Below are 21,343 nucleotides of genomic sequence, written 5' to 3'. Positions count from 1 at the left end.
GGGCAGTACTGAATTGCTCTTCATACCACACAGATAGGCATATTTATTCATTATTCTGTATTTTTCTTCTCTAAGATGTAAGTTCCAGAAGAGTAGGGACTTGGTTTTGTTTTATTGCTGTTATTGCTGGCACTGCAAAAAATGGCTGGTATGTAATGAATTCTTAAGTATTTGTTAACTGTTTAATGGATTTGTTTAGAGGTTATCAGACTTTTTTTGTTCATACTGCACTTTGTGCCTCGGAAATTCTTATGGCACCTCCAGGCAAAAAAAGAAAAAAAAAGGAAGAAAAAGAAAATTAACGATTTCATTTATTTACAAACACAGCACTTTCAAAAAATAACAGTAAAAAAAGCTTTATAAAGATATGGCATCAATGAAGGGAATGTACAGTTTGAAGGTGAACTACTTTGGGCTAATAGTTCATGTGGCATCTGAGAGATGTCAGATAAGTTACACTTGAAAATTTAAAATATCCCGTGAGTTAAAGTGTCCTGTGAGTTCCCTGCAGTACCCTGGCTCCAGCACACAATTTGAGATGAAAAGAACTATGTTAGGTCCCTATATCCTCATTGCTCTTCTATAGGATATATTTCTATGTTCTTACCAAACTTAGTATTTTTAATTAGATTTTACTTTATTTTATTTTATCCAGCTGCTCTAATTGCTGGGCTTCAAGCCATTGACTAGAGCACAAAGGTGAAACTGATTTTCATAGTAAGAATGCCAAAGTCAATGCACAACCTACCAATTTATCATTACAACCATTCCAGTATTATTAGATCAACATTTTGAATTTGATCCACGATAGGAATATATTATGTGTATACATATGTTCCACGTAATATATTCCTACGAGAATACATTCCATGTACTATTTTCTTATGAGTCTCCAAAAAAAGACCATTATTCAAATAAAGTTTGTGAAACCTGCATATTACTATACTTATCTTCAATAAAAGTGTAGTTGTAAGTCTTAATCATTGGTTTAATAACTTTCAGAGAAAAGTCAATACCTAAATTAAATATACACATCAATTTTAAGTCCAATTCTGATTCCAAAAACATTGTAACATGGATAAAAGTGTACCACAAATTAAGAATATATTGAATATCCTCTTTCTTAGAGAGTCAAAATGCAAATTAGATATTAGAAGCCTGACATTTTAGAAAACTTACTAATTTTTATTTTACTCTGAATTATCCAAAATTACTTGACCACAAATATCTTTTTTCATGTATTACCTACTCATATATTCTGACTCCAATGATCAAGAAATTTTGATTTAACATTTGACTTGTTGTTTACAAAGAGACCCCCAATATTTGGTCCAAAGGTGTTCAAAAGCATGCTTTTAGGAATGCCTTGAATTTTTTTTTCTCATCTGATTTCCCACTAGGTGGTAGTGTTACAACACCAAATCCTTCACAATAATGGCCTAGCATTTCCAATTCAGTTCCACAAGCATTTGCTGAGTGCCTGCTATATGTAAGATAATAATGATATATAGGTTAGTGATTTTGCTGAAGCAAGAATCCAGCCCTCTTTATTCTCAGGCAAATGTTCTTTCCATTATACACAGCATAGGATTAAGAAAGCAAATGCCCAGTTTTCTTAAACAAGAGTCTTTGAGAAACTATATACTTAAAAAACTGTAGAGAGAATTTTTAAAAAAGTTCATTCAAGAAGGCAATTCTCTTAAAAGAATGTAAGGGCAGCAGCATAAAAGATCCATGAAACCTTATGAAACTTTTCCATGAGTTTCTAGACCCCAGGAAGGTGAGAGACAGAGTCTGTTCTAGAAACATTTCAGCTAAGGAACAATTTATAGAGCAGATCTAAAGTAGTTGGAGCACATATGATTCATGCATGCATATAGGTCATAGAGTGATCTGTGACCTAGGTATCTGTCTTATGATTTTGAAGCTGCTTGATAGGCTGGTGTGATACTACAAGAAGTGACCTTAACGGTTAGCTGTGTTGAGACGTTTAGTTTATAAATGAGGCAGCTGAGGTTAAGGGAAAACAAGTCACTTATCAGGATCCCAGGAATATCTTTAGCACACACATGAGTGGTGGAAAATCAAAGCATATCTGTCTTTACATCATTTTTCTTGCTCTTTCATTTTGAGGATCACTGATATATACCCTTTTCCCTACAATAAAACTTGGTACCTTCTGAGGCTCCCTGCCTGTCTGGAACTTTTTGCTACCATGCTTGCTGTATTATGAACAGAAATCTATCTGATTCACAGGGCTCTTGGCTCTTCCATCGTAGAATGGATCATCTCAAAGTCCCTAGAAGGTAGCATGGTGCCTAGAACATGGCCAGTAATCTGATAAATATAGATGAATCTATCCTGACCCATCCCTTCATCACCACCTAGTCAGATGGCCATGCCAGTGTACTGGAGGCAAGGGGCATGATTTGCTAAAACTTCCAGAGCCCTTCTTTATTGCCGGTAATATTTAAACAAAATCTTTTTGTAAATAACATTGTTACTCTTCTTGCCTATTTCATATGGTTTCTATGTTATTATTTTATATTATAAACTCCTTCCCTGCCCTGATATTTATAGACATTTTCCTATCTTTTCACCTAGTACTGCTAGTTTTTCATATTGACATTTAAATCTTTAATAAGTCTAGAATGTACTTTTGCATAAGGTTAGTTTCCTAATACTATTTAATGACTTACCTATCCTTCTCCCACTGATTTAAGGTGTCACATTTGTTATGATTTTTCTATAATTATATAATAAAACAATAATATAATTCATAATTATATACAATACAATAAAATATAGTAAAATATGTAATATATATACTATGTATAATAAAATATGTAAAATACATTCATGTATATAATATATAAGGTAATATGTATATGTTTCTATAATTTTATTATACTTTACAGATTTGTCCATTTTTCTGATGTTTTATTATAGAAAGTATCAAATATATTACTTTTTTCTTTGAACAAATGGGTAGGAAATTTAATAAATACTGTGAATATTGAAAATGGAGATAGGTAAGTGAGCAATATACTTAGCACCAATATTCTATGAATTGACAAACTTATGAGGAGCTAGTTTTTATTGCTGTAGAAGTTTGAGGCTTATGAGAGATGACCAGGGAATATGTGGTGATGAACTTCCTGAGCTGAGTAGGGATTTGCACATTTTCCTCATCTACTCTAACAGATACCTTGGTAGATTTTGCTTGTGTTTGAGAAACATAGTCATCAAGAATTATTCCAGAGAACACATTATTTTTTTCCTGGAGACATACCCATAAAATATTTAAGGACAGTTGAAGGCAGAATCAGAATAATCCTGAGGAGGAAAATTACAATTTTCTCTGTCTCAAGTTAATGAAATAGAAAAAAAATTGAAGGATAGATAGTAAATTGTGTGAAATTATGAGGATTAAATGAGATAACAGCCCAAATTAGATGACTATCTTCTTTAGAAAAGGTTCTATGAAATCCTTCTAGGCAACAGAGACTTTAGTAAGAATATAGTAAAGAAAAAAAATGTTTGAATATGTAGTTGAGCAGTTTTCTTTCCATTTGATGAAATAGCCGCTAAGTGGATAAAAAAAAATGTATTTTAGAGTTAAATTTTTTGAAAATGGAATTTTTTTTCCTCTAACACGAATAAGGAATATGTGCTTAAAGGTTTACGGTTTGCATGAAAATTCATGTGCTTTGGTCATAGTAGTAGAGTAACGTTGTTTTGTTTTGTTTCTTTTTGAGGAGGGAAGGTCTCACATACCTTTGTTAATTAGTTCTATAGATTAGGCCAAATGTAAAGTTCTCCAGTTTAGAAGTATACTGTAGAGCTCTAGCAGTTCTCTTGTTAATGAGAAAATTATTAATAGGTTAATTCAGGGCATATTTGATCTGTGTTTTTGAGGAGAAATTGTCAAAGCTCTTATCTTTGCAGGTTGAAGTTGGAAACCATTTTTAGTGTCAAGAGTTTTGTACTTCCCTGGTTTTGCAATTCAAAAGACACAACTTTGGCAGCTAAGAAGTCAATCTGGAGGAGCGGTTTGTCAAGGACCTCTATAGGAACCGAGGTGGAATCGCAGTCCTGGGACATAAGACTGTTTCTGTGGATTGTTTTATTGGAAACCCACGAATAGAACACATAGGTAGCAAGAAATTAAAAACCCGTGTGGGGATCCCTGGGTGGCGCAGCGGTTTGGCGCCTGCCTTTGGCCCAGGGCGCGATCCTGGAGACTCGGGATCAAATCCCACATCGGGCTCCCGGTGCATGGAGCCTGCTTCTCCCTCTGCCTATGTCTCTGCCTCTCTCTCTCTCTCTCTCTCTCTCTCTGTGACTATCATAAATAAATAAAAATTAAAAAAAAATAAAAAAAAAAAACAACCTGTGTGGTAGATTGATTGTATTAATGACTTCCTGTCTTCATGCTCTTTGCCCTGTAGGGCAACTTGGTAGGGCACCAATAGTCTGAGCTGGGCCATGTTATTTATTTTGTTAAATGGAATGTTGTAGGGTAACCAACTGCCCTGTTTGCCTGGAGCTAAGGGGGCTTCCTGCATGTGGGACAGACAAGGCAAACTAGGACAAGTTGGTCATCCTAAGACTTGGCAAAGTGACCAAGCAGAGGCTGGAAAGGAGCCTTCACTTGCCACTCCTGCTTTATCTTGAGGGGGATGCTCAGTTAGACTGATGAACAAAGACATACCTGGAACAGAACTGTGTTCTCCCAGTCTGCCCAGCTGAAGAGTCCTACATCAGTTGATTCTTGGTGAATCATGCACCCATGCATGAGCTCAGTCAGGTGGGCAGAAATCCACAGATGGAGAGCTAAATAAATGTTGTTGAATGCCACTATGGTTGTGGGCTAGGCAGCATTCTTGTGCAATAGATAAATGATATACCTACTTACATTTATTTAATATATACATTATTTAAAAAAAATAAAAAAATATACATTATTTAGATTGACTGACAAATTAGGCAATAAAGAGCAGAACATCCCATATTTGTAAGATATGACCATTATATGTTTTTGTATTTAAAATTGTTTTATGGGGGCACCTGGCTGGCTCAGTTGGTAAAGCATGCAACTGGGATACCTGGGTGGCTCAGCGGTTGGGCATCTGCCTTTGGCTCAGGGTGTGATCCCAGAGTCCTGGGATCGAGTCTCCCATCAGACTTCCTGCATGGAGCCTGCTTCTCCCTCTGCCTATCTCTGCCTCTTTCTGTCTCTCTGTGTGTCTCTCATAAATAAATAATCTTAAAAAGAAAGCATGCAACTCATGATCTCAAGGTTGTGAGTTCAAGCCCCTTGTTGGGGTAGAGATTACTTAAAAATAAAATCTTTTAAAGTAAATAAATAAATAAATAAATAAATAAATAAATAAATAGTTTTATAATTTAGATATCATTATTGTCATATGCTCAGATGATTGCATTGATAATGATTTTTCAAGATATAGCTGGAAGGTCAGATGTGTAATTTAGCAGAACTCAGTGCACAGAGATTTGGTAATCATATCCCTCGTGTGTCTTTTTTTTTTTTTTAAGATTTTATTTACTTGTTATTTGACAGAGAGAGAAAGCATAAGCAGGCAGAGCAGCAGGCAGAGGGAGAGGGAGAAGCAGGCTCCCCATTGAGCAGAGAGTCCAATGTGAGGCTTGATCCCAGGACCCTGGAATCATGACCTGACCCACAGGCCAGATGCCCAATCAACTGAGCCACCCAGGTAAAGTTTTGTCCCTCTTGCTTTCTGGCTGTTGGTGGTTTGATGTGAATTGTTCCATGTTATTCTGGATGAGGAATCTTGGTCCTTCTACTTCTCTACCTTCTCAGCTGCTTCTCTCCATTATTTGAAGTCATGTTTCTATTTTCTGGAAATCCACCATTTCACCTTTTATTAGGACATCTGTTTGAAGAGCCCATTGCCATTTATTTCCTCTGTACATGCAGCTCATGAAAAACTGAATTTTACAGTTGGAATGAATTACATCCTCTCAGTTTTCTGATGAAGGAACTGAAATTTGTAGAAGTAAGAGCACCCGAAGCACTCAGCGAATTAGTTGCAGAAGTAGGACTGGAACTTGAGAACATTGATTGCTGCTTTAGATATGTTTTGTTCTAATTATTTATTTTTATTTTTTATTTAAAAATTTTTATTTAACACTCAGTGCTCTTTACATTAAGTGCTGTCCTTAATGCCCATCAGCCAATTATCCCAACTCCCTTCCCATGATCCAGATGTGCTTTAATAATCTGAGGAACATGTCCTCAGGGACAGTGAAGCATCTCTCAGCTCTGCCCTCTCACCAGAGAGGACTGGCCTACACTTCCCTACTCTCAGTGGAAAAGTGTGGTGTTGCCAAGCTGAGTGAGGTCAAGCTTATTTGCATATGTAAGAATAGATACAAAAGGAAAAAGAAAAAACAAATTATTTTATTTTTCCTGGTACAAAAAGGAATGGAGACTACCCCCCCACCCCATTTTTTTTCTTTCAGAGCATTTTCTTTAGAAAACTTGCAGTTGTGCTTTGGGATGTATATAAACCTTTTTAAAACCAGAATCAGCCTCTTGCCTGCATTACAACCCTGGAGTATGTTCCCCAAGGACCTGGGACCCATTTCTTTGAAACATAATCATTAAGGAAAATAGTGTCCCTATTCTCTCAGTTTCTGTGGGAGGGTAGAAGCCTAGCCTCCATGGGTGCCCCACTCCAGAACTATGATAGCCCCCTCAATTACTGAGTGAATCTAGGATGGACTATGTGTGACACATGGTGCTCTCAAGTTATCTTACTTAAGGACTAGTTATCATTCCATTTTAGAATATGTATGCAATGGGCTGAATATGCCTGACTATATAAAAGGGTGAGATATTTTTCCGTCTTTGCAATTTCTTAGTGGATTGCCTGTGATGTGTGTCACTTTCTGGTTTAATATTTATTCATTAATAAAACCATTTTATTTCTCTTATACGTTCATGGAGAAGTTATCTGAGTTGGCAGGAGATTTATTTCTTTAAGAGAGAGCATGGGCACATGTGTGCACAAGCACATGCGAACAGTTGGGGAGGGCCAGAGAGAGAGAGAAAAAAAAAAACAAACTCTTTTTTTTTTTTTTTTTTGAGAAAAAACTTAAGAAGGCTCTATGTCCAGTGAGGAGCTCCACCCAGGACTAGACCTCGTGACCTTGAGATCATGACCTAAGCCAAGATCAAGAGTTGGATGCTTAACTGACTGAGCCACCCAGGGGTCCCAGGAAATTTTGTTTTTAATTATATTTGCATAATACATGATAAACAGTAGTAGAGAGAGAGGGAGAGGATAGGAACAGAGGTTGCTTGAATAGGAGAAGCATTTAGCTTCTAGGTGGCTTTGAAGAGGGAAATAGGCTCAAAAGGCACTAAAGTGAAAGCATGGATGAGAGAGGAAAAGAGAATTTTTAACAAACATTGTTACTCATTCTATGTATGCATTTTCCTTTACAGTGTTCAAGAAATAGGAATAAAGGACTTGGGCTTAAAAATTGAAATTACTGTGGTATACTGTTCTTTTGACCACAATATCACTCTGGGGCTAAAGAAAAGAAGCTATAGTTTTATTGCAATTCAAATGAAATGAAGATTTATGATTTTGAAATCTTATCTTCTCTGTTACATTCAGGCAGCACACATGCTCCAATCTATTTAGTATGTTCTAACTAGGTTTATCTTGCAAAAACACTTGGACAAACATATCAATAGAAAAGTGGGCAAAGGATATGAATGGTCAATTTAAAAATTAATTTTGTACTATATCTATAAAAAATTATTGAAATGCCTTAGTTATTAAGGAAATGTAAGTTAAGATAACCATAATACAGCAATTTTTACTTGGCAAGGATATAAAATGATAATTTTCAATTTAGATAAATTATGTGAATAGGAGAATTCTCAGAATAAATTGCTGTAACTTTTTCAGCAACATGTATATTAAAACATTAATATTTCCTTTCATTCATAATTTTTTCTAAACTTACACCCACTAGAAAAAATCTGACAATATTCTGATATCATTGCTTTTAACATCAAAATTTGAAAATGCTATAATAGCCAAGGAATAGATTTGATAAATTATGATATATTCATATAAAGAAATACTATATGATTAATATGATTTTTAATGCTCATTGATTTGGAAAAGTAGTCTTAATATAATGTAAAACCAAAAAAGCAGGTTTCATAATAGCATATACTGTATAATCAATCCCATTTTCTTTAAAAAGCATCTCAACATATATTAAAATGTTACATTAATTATTTCTACATCTATGTATTTTTTGTGTTACTTTTTTTTTTTGGTAAAAGCTTTATTGAAATATAATTCACATATCTGGGTGGCTACTTGGTTAAGTGTCTGCCTTCGGCTCAGGTCATGATCTTGGAGTCCTTGGGATGGAGCCCCATATCAGGCTCCCTGCTCGAGTCTGCTTCTTCCTCTCCCACTCCCTCTGTGCCTATCCTCTGCTCATGCTTTCTCTCTCTCTCTCTCAAATAAATAAATAAAATCTTAAAAAAAAAAACAAACCCAGCTTAAAATAATCAATATGCCAAAGAAGCATATCTTGGAATGGCTAAATTTGCTCCCCTACAGCATTATATAGCTATTATTATTATTTACTATTATGAATGGGTCCTTTCTTAAAATTACATTTTCTAAATTTAATATTAAAATGCTGTTGTAGGCATTTGTAACAAAAACTATTTCCATTAAAAACATTTTAGTGGTCAAATAAAGGCTTCTTAGAATTTAAGAAAAGGCCTCAAGACAATTGCTTCTCAGTATTTTCACCAATTTTTAGCACTGTAGGAAATATAAAACAAAACAGGTCACTATGCAAATGTAACAAATATAAATGAATTAAATTATATTAATGCTTTGTTCAAAAGTCTCTGGTGCCTATTCCTTTGGGGCATCGTCAGCTGTAAACCCATCCACAATCTAATTCTAATTCTAATTCTAACACATTAATTTATTGATTAGTTATTTGGTTGATTCTTTTCACAAACACAAATTTGCCAGGTATGTTCCTATTTTCTCTAGAAGAGAAATAATCCATAATCTTTGCTGCAATTTAAACATGCCTGTACATCACTTCTTCCCTGCCTATGGAGTTTCACATAACTGGAAGTCCATTTATTCAACACCTACCATCCATTAAGGCAAACTCATGAACCTATTCTTTTTTCTTCAAATACTCCAACTCATACTTCTTCCATTTCAAATAATTCAATTTCCTACTATTTATTCTGAATAGTCTATATACATTGTGAGATTTCAACTCTGAGATTATGACTGACTGAGAAGGAACTCTGATAGTGACACTTGCTCCCATTTGAGGATGGAACTATTTATTGGTTTTGCTGTCTGTATAGTAACCTCTTTCTATCTGATTGGTCTAGAGGGGTTCCTTGACATGAACTTTAGTGAGGAAAATTAATAATTAAATTTAAGATGTGACAAAATGGTGAATTTTAAACTTAAAGCATTAAGGTTCTGCAGGATTCAAATTTTGATCATAATATTTTCATTTAAGTTTATAGTTTTCTTAAATGTGTTTTAAATGTGTTCATCTAGAGCTGATTAGAATTTTACAGTTTACCCCTATACTTTAAAATTAGTTCCATAGGAAGAAAACCCATAAAATACCACTCATAACCCATTTATTATTACTTCTTTTTCTTTAAGAATCCTTTGCTGCATTGGCCTGCTAATAGTTTCTTTTCTGTCCCTGTTTGCTTGTGCAGTGCCTTCAGCCTGTATTGCTATCCCCATTCTTTCTATTCAACAAAATTTTACTAAATCTTATAATTTTGGCTCAAGACATGTCTGTATCACTATTAATAATTGAATTTGATCTAAATCGATCTTTTTCTATTTATATTTCTGCAATTTTTTTCACATTGTCTGTATATATATTATATGCTTGTTTTGTCTCAAAATTATTGTGTTTCATCTTTCAAAAAAATTAGTCTGAGAATTTAGTTCTTGCAAGAACAGGCTTTATGGGTGGTAGAAAGACCATGGATTCAGAACCTGGTTTGATCTGTAGCTCTGCCATTTTCCAGCTATTTGATCGTGAGCAAGTTATTAATCCCTCTGATAAATGCTTTTCTTTTCTGTTAATGAAGGTTAAGATATTTCATCATAGGTTTGTGGTGAGGAATAAATGCAGTAATAAATAATGTGCTATGTAAATAGTAAGTGCTCTTAAAAGCGATTATCTTTTTCTTACCAGATAGAAAAGGTTGGTTTTACTGTGGTAACAATTTAAACCTCAGTCATGTAACATAGAAGTTACACACACCTCTTGGATTTCATGTCCAACATGGGACAGCAGTGGTGTTCTGCTCAATGGAGTGACTCAAGGACCTAAGATAATGGAGACTTCATTCTGATATGTGCTTCCAGGATCATGGAAATGGTAGGGACAGAGCATGACAAATGCATGGATATTAAAACTTCTTCTTGGAATTAATATGCCACTGGTCCAAACAGATTACATATTAAACATACCATTGGCCCAAACAAATTACATGTTCAAACCTAACTTCATAAAGAGGCAGAAAGTGCAATCCCACTATGTTCTGAAAGGAGAGAGTCAGAAATATTTGATGAACAGAAAGGATGACATATCCTTTATAGCACTTGTAATGCTACACATTGAACAAATTCTCAATGAATAGATGCTTACTGAATAAATATTGACATGTCTAGGAAAGAATTAGGGCTCATAGTTAGATAAAAGGTTCTTTTTTGATTAGGTTTATGAAACCATAAAGGATTTCTCTTTCATGGAAAAGTGGAAAATTATCATTACCTTTATTTAGTAACAGGTGATAATAGAAAATATATTGGTCTCTACTCCTAGTTCCTGGCATAAAGCTCCTAAAACTCTTATAATTTCCTAAATGATAAGAGCTCTAGGAACATCTTTTGTTTAGTCTTTGACCCCGGTTCCTGACAAAGGGCTCCTGAAACCCTTATAATTCCCTGGGTGGTTGGTGTATCTTTTTTTTTTTTTTAATGAGGCAACTCTGGTGGGCTCCTCAATGGTACCTAGGGGTGAGGGCTGATCACCGGAAGGTCTGTACCATGAATAGAAGCTTGGAATTTTCAGCTTTCCCCCCATTATCTTGAGAAGAGAGAAGGGCTGGAAATGGAGTTAATGATCTATTATACCCAAGTGATGAAACCTCCATAAAAATTCCAGTAGTATGGGGTTCAAAGAGCTTTCAAGTCGGTGAACACATCCAAGTACCAGGAGGGTGATGCATTCCAACTCCATGGTAACAGAAGCTCCTGTGCTCCAGATCCTTCCAGACTTCACCCTATGTATCTCTTCGATCTGACTGTTCATTTGTATCCTTTATCATATCCTTTAATAAACTGTTAAATGTAAGTAACTGGTTTTCTGACTTCTGTAAGTTGCTCTAACAAATTAATTGAATCTGAGGAGGGGGTCGTGGGTGCCTCTGATTTATAGCTAGGCTATGTCAGAAGCACGGGTGACAACCTGGATTTGTAATTGGCATCTGAAGTTGCTATGTCCAAGTAGACAGTGTCAGAATTGAGTTAAATTGTAGGTCACCGAGCTGATGTTGCAGAAAATTGCTTTCTGGGGAAGACTCCCACACATCTGGTGTTAGAAGTGTCAGGGGTGTGGTTACTCATGTGACAGTAAAAGAGACACAAAGGAGGAGAACTGGGTTTTTCCCTACTCAGGTGGAAAAGTGGGAGTTTTCTCAAGTCATGCAGGTTGTTCAGTTCTAATGTTGTGAGACACTGTGACTGTGTCACAAAACATTATATTTTAATGTAGTGAAAGTCCTGATAGTTCATCCAGTCCAAAGTCTTATCCAGCCCTCCTCCATTCCTCCCCAAAGTGGTCATTTAGCCTCTGCCCTAGAACCTCTTTTGATTAAATAGACTAAAAGTTTGGCAAGATTTTTTTTTTTATTGAAATAATTAGATTTCAGTGGGGTGTTCTATGTAAGTCTGTGATTTACACATTTATAGTTCTCTGTTTTATTTTTACTTTGAATTTTGGCTTTGCTCACAAATCTTGCTTTGGAGCTAACACCTGGTAGCACAAAGGACATTATTAGAAATATAAAAAAGATTGATGCATCCTACTCCAACCTGTAGGTGAATTGTTGCTTTAATGTGATTGTTCTGTTTTATGCCTGGGCTTTTTCCCACCTTGGTGAATACTGAGACATAATATTGCAATTTAGTCAGGAGAGCACCAGGTGGTACATAATGTCATCACTGAAGATGCCGTTACTATGGCATCCAGAACCCTATTCCAGCTCTATGCTTTCACCATCTTTCTCTGTTTTCATAGAGAGACAGAAGCTGCTGCAAACCAGATTTTAATATTTTCAGCATAGCTAGAAGGTTTTGTTCTCTATCATATCAGGATAGATGTTCTTTTTCATTGTTCTTTTTTGTCAAGCAGTCTCACTGTGCATAATCTAAAGCTTCCTAATAGATTCATTCCCAGATAGAATATTTTAAAGTATTACCATTGTGATCTAACAGTTGAACCAAAGAAAAAGAATGGACCTCTGGAAAAACATATTAGTGAATGGAAAGTTAACAGCCTTTCTGTGCACTGGGGAGACTAACTGGTAAATGAAATGATTGTCCTTGTTTCTAAGAACCTTAAAATATACGGACTGTTTATTTGGTTCTCCAGGCACTGAAAGAGTCTTCTGCATGACAAATCTTTAAGGAGAAGTTTGGATACAACAAAGGATTATGATGTTAAGATCTTTCTTAATTAACCGTAATAAACTTTAATGTTGATAACTCAATGAAAAAAGTGTGCTATTTGGGTATCACCTTTAAGAAAGAGGAAATGAAATTCTGAATCTTAGAATCAATGGTTCCTAAGGTATGCTCTGCAACATATTATTGAGTCTTATGCAACACATGATTTCACTGGGAAAGGCTGGGGTAAACTAGATTTAAAAAGTTAACTCACTTGGAGAATTCACAGGAGCTTTAGTATATTAATGTACAGTGTGAATTTCTAAAAGTTGGATAAAGTATGCAGCATTTATTTATTTATTTTTAGTTTTTGTTTAAATCTGTCCTTTTGGAGTTAATTTTGCATATATTATGAAATATATATGCAATATGTACTATGCATATTATATATATGCAATATATAATATGCATATATTATGAGGTAAGAGTTAGATTCAATTATTTTCTTCTGTAAGAATATCTAGTGTTTTTATTCTTTTTTTTTAAGATTTATTTATTTATTCATTCATGATAGACATAGAGAGAGAGAGAGAGAGGCAGAGACACAGGCAGAGGGAGAAGCAGGCTCCATGCTGGGAGCCCGATGTGGGACTCGATCCTGGGACTCCAGGATCGCACCCTGGGCCAAAGGCAGGCGCTAAACCGCTGAGCCACTCAGGGATCCCCTAGTGTTTTTATTCTTTTCTTTTCTTTTTCCTTTCTTTCTTTCTCTTTCTTTTCTTTTCTTTCTTTTCTTTTTTCTTTTCTTTTCTTTTTTTAAGTAAGCTCGACATTCAATGTGGAGTGTGAGCTCATGACCCTAAGATCAAAGTTTGCATGCTCTATCAATTGGCACTGCAAGTATGCAGCATTTTTCTTTTTTTATTTTACCATAAGTTTTTGGGTGTTTTTGGAGTATTTTAATGTTGTCATGTATCCCAAGCAAACTTTGGGAAGACTTCCCCTAAATTCATCCTTTGAAAAAAATTTATCTGCTACATGGACTACATATGTAAAGCATTTCTTGTTTAAGCAATGTGCATAAGATCAGATGAAGACAGTTATTGTAAACAATAAAGAATTATACAAGTTGGAGTTGTTGTCAAACATGCTATGGCATAATGTTGTATGATAGCTCATTGAAAAGACTTATTGATTTAGCTTTTGGTGCCATAGATTGTCAGAGACTTAGATTTCTCACAATCTGAGTGCAATTGAGCAAGCTCCACTCATGAATGAGAAAAGTAGGTATTGAATAGTTGTGTGCATAACGTTGTGTTGAGCTTAGGTAGGATATAGTCTTGCCCTTAATTTGCTTAGATTCTCATTATAAAAGGCAGTTTTACACACACAAAAAGTAAAATAACAATGTAACTCCATATTGAATTGATCTAAATGAGTTGTATAAGCAATACAAGAATTCAGAGGAGAGAAAGATTATTGAATTGGTTGAAAGTCTTCAATAGTACATGAGATTTGAACTAGTTTTAAAGAATAGCCTAAAATATCAAGAGGTTAAGTTGGACTACAAACTTAGTATTTTCTCTCCTCTTCCCCCAAGTCACTCTCCAATTATCTTAATGATGACTTGAGATATATATGTACTTATATATATATCATATATAAGTATGATATACAGAATTATAGACTATGTCTAAACACAATCCTGACATTTTTATGCTGTCACTCTCATCTCTTATAATCCAACAAAATATTTGTGCTGTCTAAATAATATGTAAACTTTCATTCCTGAAAGTGAGGGAAAGGCACAAGAAATAGGGTAGGGGGCAGCCCTGGTGGGCCAGCGGTTTAGCTCCGCTTTTGGCCTGGGGTGTGATCCTGGGGACCCAGGATCGAGTCCCGTGTGGGGCTCCCTGCATGGAGCCTGCTTCTCCCTCTGCGTGTGTCTCTGCCTCTCTGTCTCTCATGAATAAATAAATAAAATCTTAAAAAAAAAAAAGAAATAAGGTATGGGAGAAATTTGGATTTTTTTTTTGAAATTTGATGTTTTTGATGATGAAATTTGAAAGAAGATGTGGTTTACGTATACAATGGAATATTACTCAGCCATTAGAAACGACAAATACCCACCATTTGCTTCAACGTGGATGGAACTGGAGGGTATTATGCTGAGTGAAGTAAGTCAATTGGAGAAGGACAAACAGTGTATGTTCTCATTCATTTGGGGAATATAAATAATAGTGAAAGGGAATATAAGGGAAGGGAGAAGAAATGTGTGGGAAATATCAGAAAGGGAGACAGAACATAAAGACTCCTAACTCTGGGAAACGAACTAGGGGTGGTGGAAGGGGAGGAGGGCGGGGGGTGGGGGTGAATGGGTGATGGGCACTGAGGGGGGCACTTGACAGGATGAGCACTGGGTGTTATTCTGTATGTTGGTAAATTGAACACCAATAAAAAATTAATTTATTAAAAAAAAGAAATTTGGATATTTGATTTAAAAAAGCTTTGCTTTGCTGTCTCTTTGAAAGTAATCTATGGTAGTAGGTTTCTGGATCTTAGCCACAGCATTAAGAAAAATTGGTAGGGGGCACCTGAGTGGTGCACTTGGTTAAGTGCCAGACTCTTCAGTTTCCGCTCATCATCTTGAGGTCATGAAATCCAGCTCCATGCTGAGCGTGGAGCCTGCTTAAGATTTTCTCTTTCAAAAAAAAAAAAAAAAAAAAAAAGATTTTCTCTTTCCTTCTGTCCCTCCCACTCCTCATGTTCTCTCTTTCTCTCTAAAATAAATAAATATTTTTTTTTTTAAAAAGAAGATTGGTGCTAGTTCAAGTCACATAAATGGATAAAATTCTGTATTATTTCTTTATTACACAACTAACTAGGTGCACTTGGGGGCTCATTTGGTTAAACATCTGACTCTTGATTTGGGCTTAGGTCAGCATCTCAGGGTCAGGGTTGTGAGATCAAGCCCTGAGTGGGGCTCCATGCTGGGCATGAAGCCTGCTTAAGATTCTTTCTTTCCCTCTCCTTCTGCCCCTCCTCCCTGCTTGCTCGCTCTGTCTCTCTTTCTCAAAAAAAAAAAAAGAAAAAAAGAAAAAATTCACACAACTAATTCATTGTACAAAAAATATAAAATAAAAATGATCAAAACAAAAATTAAAAAATCACAAGTAATTCTAAGCCCAGAGATAAACAGCAGACAAATAGAAAATTACATATATAATTTAGTGTATATATTTCACAAATATATGCCAGGTGTGTATAGAAGACTAATATATATGAAAGATTTATTATATTTATATATTTAAAAATGGGATTATACTATCCATGTTACTTTTAAGCCTGATTTTTTTTCAAACAACGGTATTGGGGATCAGAAAAATAGCTCCATGATGTGCCACTTTGGCATATAGATTATTTTGAGCTGAAAACTGTCAAGGCCCAAAAAACTGAGGAAGAAACTTTGACCTTCCCCTTAACTGCCTAAAAGTGTTTAGACAGAGGTCCTGCTCCATGAAGGGAAATATCACCATAGGTAACCAAGTTCTAATATGAACTAGGAGTGGAAGAGAGGAAGGAACTTAGCGAAGACTGCTAAAATTCTTCTCTATGTCCCATTTTTTCTGAAGACCAGCAAGCATCTGTTTACCAAACATTTACTCCTTTTCAACTCCCTCTGAATTGCTTTCCTTCCCATTGAAGTCCCAGAGCCCTACTCCCTTTCCCTTAGTTTGGGATGACATATATCTCATTTTGCCTGCCTGTCTTTGGAACAGTCAACTTTAGTAGATCTTTATTTTTTTAAGTCTATGATCTGTTTCTTCTATAGATTTGATTGAATACTTATTTTAAAATAAATGATCTGAATGACCCATAATTGAGTTTTAAAATTAAAATAATCTGAGACTTTAAAAAGCATTATTGCTACTAGGTTTTTTGTTTGTTTGTTTTTGTTGTTGTTTTACTAAACAGTATTGGTGCTAGGATATAACCTACCAGCAATCAGTCAGGGCACTGTGATATCCTAGAATGGATATCAAAGATATCCTAGATATCCTAGAATATCAAAGATATCCTGGATATCCTAGAATGTCTCAAATTATGGTCTACTTATTTTTCAATTGTGTTTTATAGTAAAAGCAAAACAAAACAAAAATAACCATAGGTAATGAATTAGGATATTTTATTTTCAATCTAGTTTTAAAAATAGGGAGGAAAACATCTCTTGGAAGTCAGTGATGGTCACTGTGTCCTCTTTGGGCACTTAAAATATTCTGATTGCACCTGTGTCTCAGTTACTGGTGTGGAGTCAGTTACATGCAGAGAACCTCTGACTGTTTTTGTTTTTAAGTTCCACCTGTGCCAGAGAAAGAGCTAAAGTACAAAACACAAATATAACAGTGTATTTCCACTCTTCAGTGCACATTAAAAATAACTGGGACACTTTAAACCAGACTAGTTTTCCCTTAGGAGGTTCTGATTTAATTGTCCTGAGATGAGGCTAGGCCATCAGTATTTTATACCTTTCTGGTAATTCTAGTGAACAGCCAGGTTGAGAACTGCTCATGTAGAGAAGCCAAATACATGTATTTCATCTCTAATGGAATAAAAAATTTATCCTTTCCTTGAGCCACTGTAAACATATTTTTTTTTAAAGATTTTATTTATTTATTCAAGACAGACAGAGAGAGAGAGGAAAGACACAGGCAGAGGAAGAAGCAGGCTCCATGCAGAGAGCCCGATGTAGGACTCGATCCCTGGTCTCCAGGATCACACCCTGGGCCAAAGGCAGGTGCTAAACCGCTGAGCCACCCGGGCTGCCCCATATTTTTGTAAAATATATCATCAAAATTTTGTTAGTACCTTTTAATTCGGTTTGTACAAAGAAGTATGGAGACAATAGGAGTGATTTTTAAGTTTCCCTCAGAGGTAAGAAAGAAATAATTTTAGAACAAATAAAATAACATGATGTTTTACTCTACATGTAAGTAGTAAATCCATAGAATGAGCTGTTCAGAATGGTAATACAGATAGAAAGGTAGAAAGTACACCTTCTACAAGGTGTAGACAAAATGGTGTGTGATAGATTGTTTAGTAGAAGATTGGGACTATTCAGAATGCCTATTTAAGCCTTGGGTTTGAAATCATGAAAATAATTATATTGCTCTTTTCCAAATATCTTTGTGACTCATAGTTACATACAATATCAAGTTTCAAGAACAATCAAGTTTTACTTATATGGAGCCCTACAGTACTGCTTATCTTGGGGGGTCTTATTCACAGAGCTCTAGAGCTGGAAAGGACCTCCGGAGTAACTGAATCCAAGCTCTTCTTCTTACACTTCTGATTTCTATGACATGCACAGAAAATGGTGTTCATCTTATGCTTAAACGCTGCTGGTGACAAGGGAGTCATTAGCTCATATTTAAGTTTGAACATGTCTGTGTGTTAGAAAATTCTTTCTTGTACTACGTAAAAATGTGATGGTCCATAACTTCCACCTGTTTATTCTGCTATTTGAAGAAAAAAAGCCACTTATACAAGTAATTGTTCTAAGCAAATCAAAGAATTAGTGATTCTTCTCTGTGTAGATGAAAATTATGGACAATAAAATTCACAATGCATTTTAAATAAAATACCATGAGTTTTCTGAGGGTTTTGTCTATATGTAAAATGAGGTATTCTAATTTATCAAATACTAAGAATATAATTCAATTTAGTAAATAACAAGGATTTCTTAGGTACAGAAATATGAAGATGGAGAATTATGGAACAAATGACCATGTAACCTAATTTTTAGTTGTTCGAACAATTTTAAATTGGAGCAAGCTTTCTCAATCAGAGAGCTAAGGTTCATATTTGAATTTCCTTTGATTAATATATTTATCAATATCTTAGACAAAAATACAAAAGTCATGTTTATTAAATTACAGATATAAGTCTGGAGGTGGAGGCAAATGGTTATTGTAGTGCTGTGGAGCCTGAGATGAAAAGAAAAACGTGTGCCCCCCTATATGCTTATCTAAATATCCTCCCATTATTATGAATGAAATGGTAGTAAAAACTCTATAAGCAGGGACACCTGGGTAGCTCAGCGGTTGAGCAACTGCATTTGGCTCAGGTATGATCCTGTGGTCCCTGGATTGAGTCCCACTTCAAGCTCCCTGCATGGAGCCTGCTTCTCCCTCTGCCTGTGTCTCTGCCTCTCTCTGTGTCTCTCATGAATAAATAAATAAAATAAATATAAATAAATAAATAAAATCTTAAAAAAAACCCTCTATAATCAAAAGCCATGAGTATATATACAAAGCTCTAATTTGTCCAGTCTGTTTGCACATCAGTGTTAGCCTTCATAAGCCCACTGGGTTGAGGTAGGCTGCACATGGGCTTGATGGCCACCCTGGCCTGGGAATCACACACAGGTTGCTTGGAATTGACTGTTCCCATTGCATAATAATACAGGTTCATAAAACAAATAAATAAAAGGAATAGTGTCTATTTAAAATTCTGATATTCTGCTTAGCATTTATTACTGGATTTTTTTGCATGGATATTGGTTTTTTAAAAAAATGTTATATTAAAATATTGTTATCTCAAGGAGGCATCTGTACTCCCATGTTCATTGCAGCATTATTTACAATAGCCCAGCCAAGGAAACAAGCTAAGTGCTCATCAATGGGTGAATAATTGATAAGAAAATGTGGCATAGGGTAGCCTGGGTGGCTCAGCGGTTTAGCGCGGCCTTCAGCCCAAGGCCCGATCCTGGAGACGCGGGATCGAATCCCGCATGAGGCTCCCTGCATGGGGCCTGTTTCTTCCTCGGCCTGTGTCTCTGCCTCTCTCTCTCTGTCTCTCTTATGAATAAATAAATACAATCTTTAAAAAAAAAAAAAAGAAAATGTGGCATATATAAACAAACACAGGAGTATTACTCAGCTATGAGAAAGAAGAAAATCCTGGGAGTGAGTCCAAGATGGCAGAGGAGTAGGAGATCCTAGTTTCCTCTGGGCCCAGGATTTATCAAGGTAGCTTTAAATCATTCTGAACACCTGTTAACTCAACCAGAAGCTCTAAGAATAGCTGCAACTCTACAAGAAAAGCAACCACTTTCTGCAAGGTAGGAGGGATGGGGAGGTGAATCCAAGGTGATATTTGGGAAGATAAACCGCAGGGGGAGGGAGCCTCCGGAAGCCACCTACTGGAAAGTGATAGAGCAGCAGAGTGCAAAATCAGAGCTTTCAGAAATCTGCTCCTATGCGGGGCGTCCCTGCCCAAAGGTGCTCAGGTGGCAAAGCAGAGGTGGAATCCTAGGGGGGAACAGTGTGGTCTCAGGATCCTTGGGGTCACAGGAAGACTGGGGGTTCCTGAGTGTGGCAGAGTTCCCAAGCATTGGAGCAGGGAGGCTGGCTGCAATCAGCGAGCCCTGGAATGGGCGGTCATCTCCTGGTTGCCACAAATCAGTTGGCGCAACTGTTCCCGAGCAGGAGCTCAACAAGCAGAACTGGTGAGACCTCCCTTTACGCTCCAGGGAGAAGCAATGTGGGAACATGCTCCAGGAGTCTGCAGAGTCTGGAGATGCAAGATGGGGTCACATGCCTGAGATAGAAACGCTCAGTCACAGGCTGGGTGAGTGTGGAGTGCGGGGGAAGACAGGCCGACAGGCAGATTGCTTGTCTTCGAGGGCGCACCGAGGAGTGGGGTCCCCAAGCTTTCGGCTCTGGGGCTGGAGATTAGGAAGCTGGCATTCTCACTCTCATTTTCTAAAGCTGCAAGGGAAGCCTTCAGGAAACAAAAGCCACCGAGCAATCTGTAGCTGCTTGCTTAGCGTGGCCCCCTAGAAAGGGAGGTGCAGTTCCACCCCAGGACTGGAGAGTCAATGCACCAGGCCCCTCCCCCAGAAGATGGGTGAGACCAGCCAAGACCAAGTTTACTGAGCACTGAGAATCGCAAAATTCTAGCGCCTGGGGTGTGTAGCATATGGAATTCATGGTTATTTTCCCCCATGATTCTTTAGCCTTTTAATTTTATTTTTTTTCTCTTCCTTGTTTATCTTTTCTTTTTTTAAAAGATTTTATTTATTCATTCATGAGAGACAGGCAGAGACACAGGCAGAGTGAGAAGCAGGCTCCATGCAGGGAGCCCGATGTGGGACTTGATCCCGGGACTCCAGGATCATGCCCTGGGGGGAAGGCAGGCATTTAACCACTGAGCCACCCAGGCATCCCTCTCTTTTTTGTTCCAACCAATTTCTTATTTTATCAATTCTTTTAAAAATCTTTTAAAATTTTCATTTTTAGAGTTACATTCTATCATTGCATTGTATTTAATTTTATTTTTGTATATATATGTTTTTCTTTCTTCACAATTTTGGGATGCAGTTCCTTCTAACAGACCAAAATACACCCAGAATCTAGTGTATGGCTTTGTTCTCTTCACCTGTCTGATCATAATCACTTTTTTTTTCTCTTCCTTTTTGTGTTTTGTTTTTTCTGTTTTGTTAAAGTCTTCTTAAATTTTCATCTTTACAGTTACATTCTATCCTGTCAATGCATTTAATTTTGTTTTTGTATATATGCTTT

General features: G+C 36.3%; 1 long non-coding RNA gene across 2 annotated transcripts in view; it reads right to left on the bottom strand.

Moving 5' to 3' along the window:
- LOC144297614 (uncharacterized) overlaps positions 1-11,320 on the bottom strand; it is a 42,409-nt gene extending 31,089 nt beyond the window's left edge. For both annotated transcript variants that reach the window (XR_013364574.1, XR_013364575.1), the window contains exon 1: positions 11,229-11,320. This is a non-coding gene — a long non-coding RNA (uncharacterized LOC144297614). The remainder of the gene's footprint in view (positions 1-11,228) is intronic.
- Between the last annotated feature and the right edge of the window lie 10,023 nt (positions 11,321-21,343).

The sequence above is a fragment of the Canis aureus genome, chromosome 25 (genome assembly GCF_053574225.1).
Source record: "Canis aureus isolate CA01 chromosome 25, VMU_Caureus_v.1.0, whole genome shotgun sequence".
Lineage (NCBI taxonomy): Eukaryota > Metazoa > Chordata > Mammalia > Carnivora > Canidae > Canis > Canis aureus.
The sequence above is the reverse complement of the archived record's forward strand: the minus strand, read 5'-3'. Positions and strand labels throughout refer to the sequence as shown.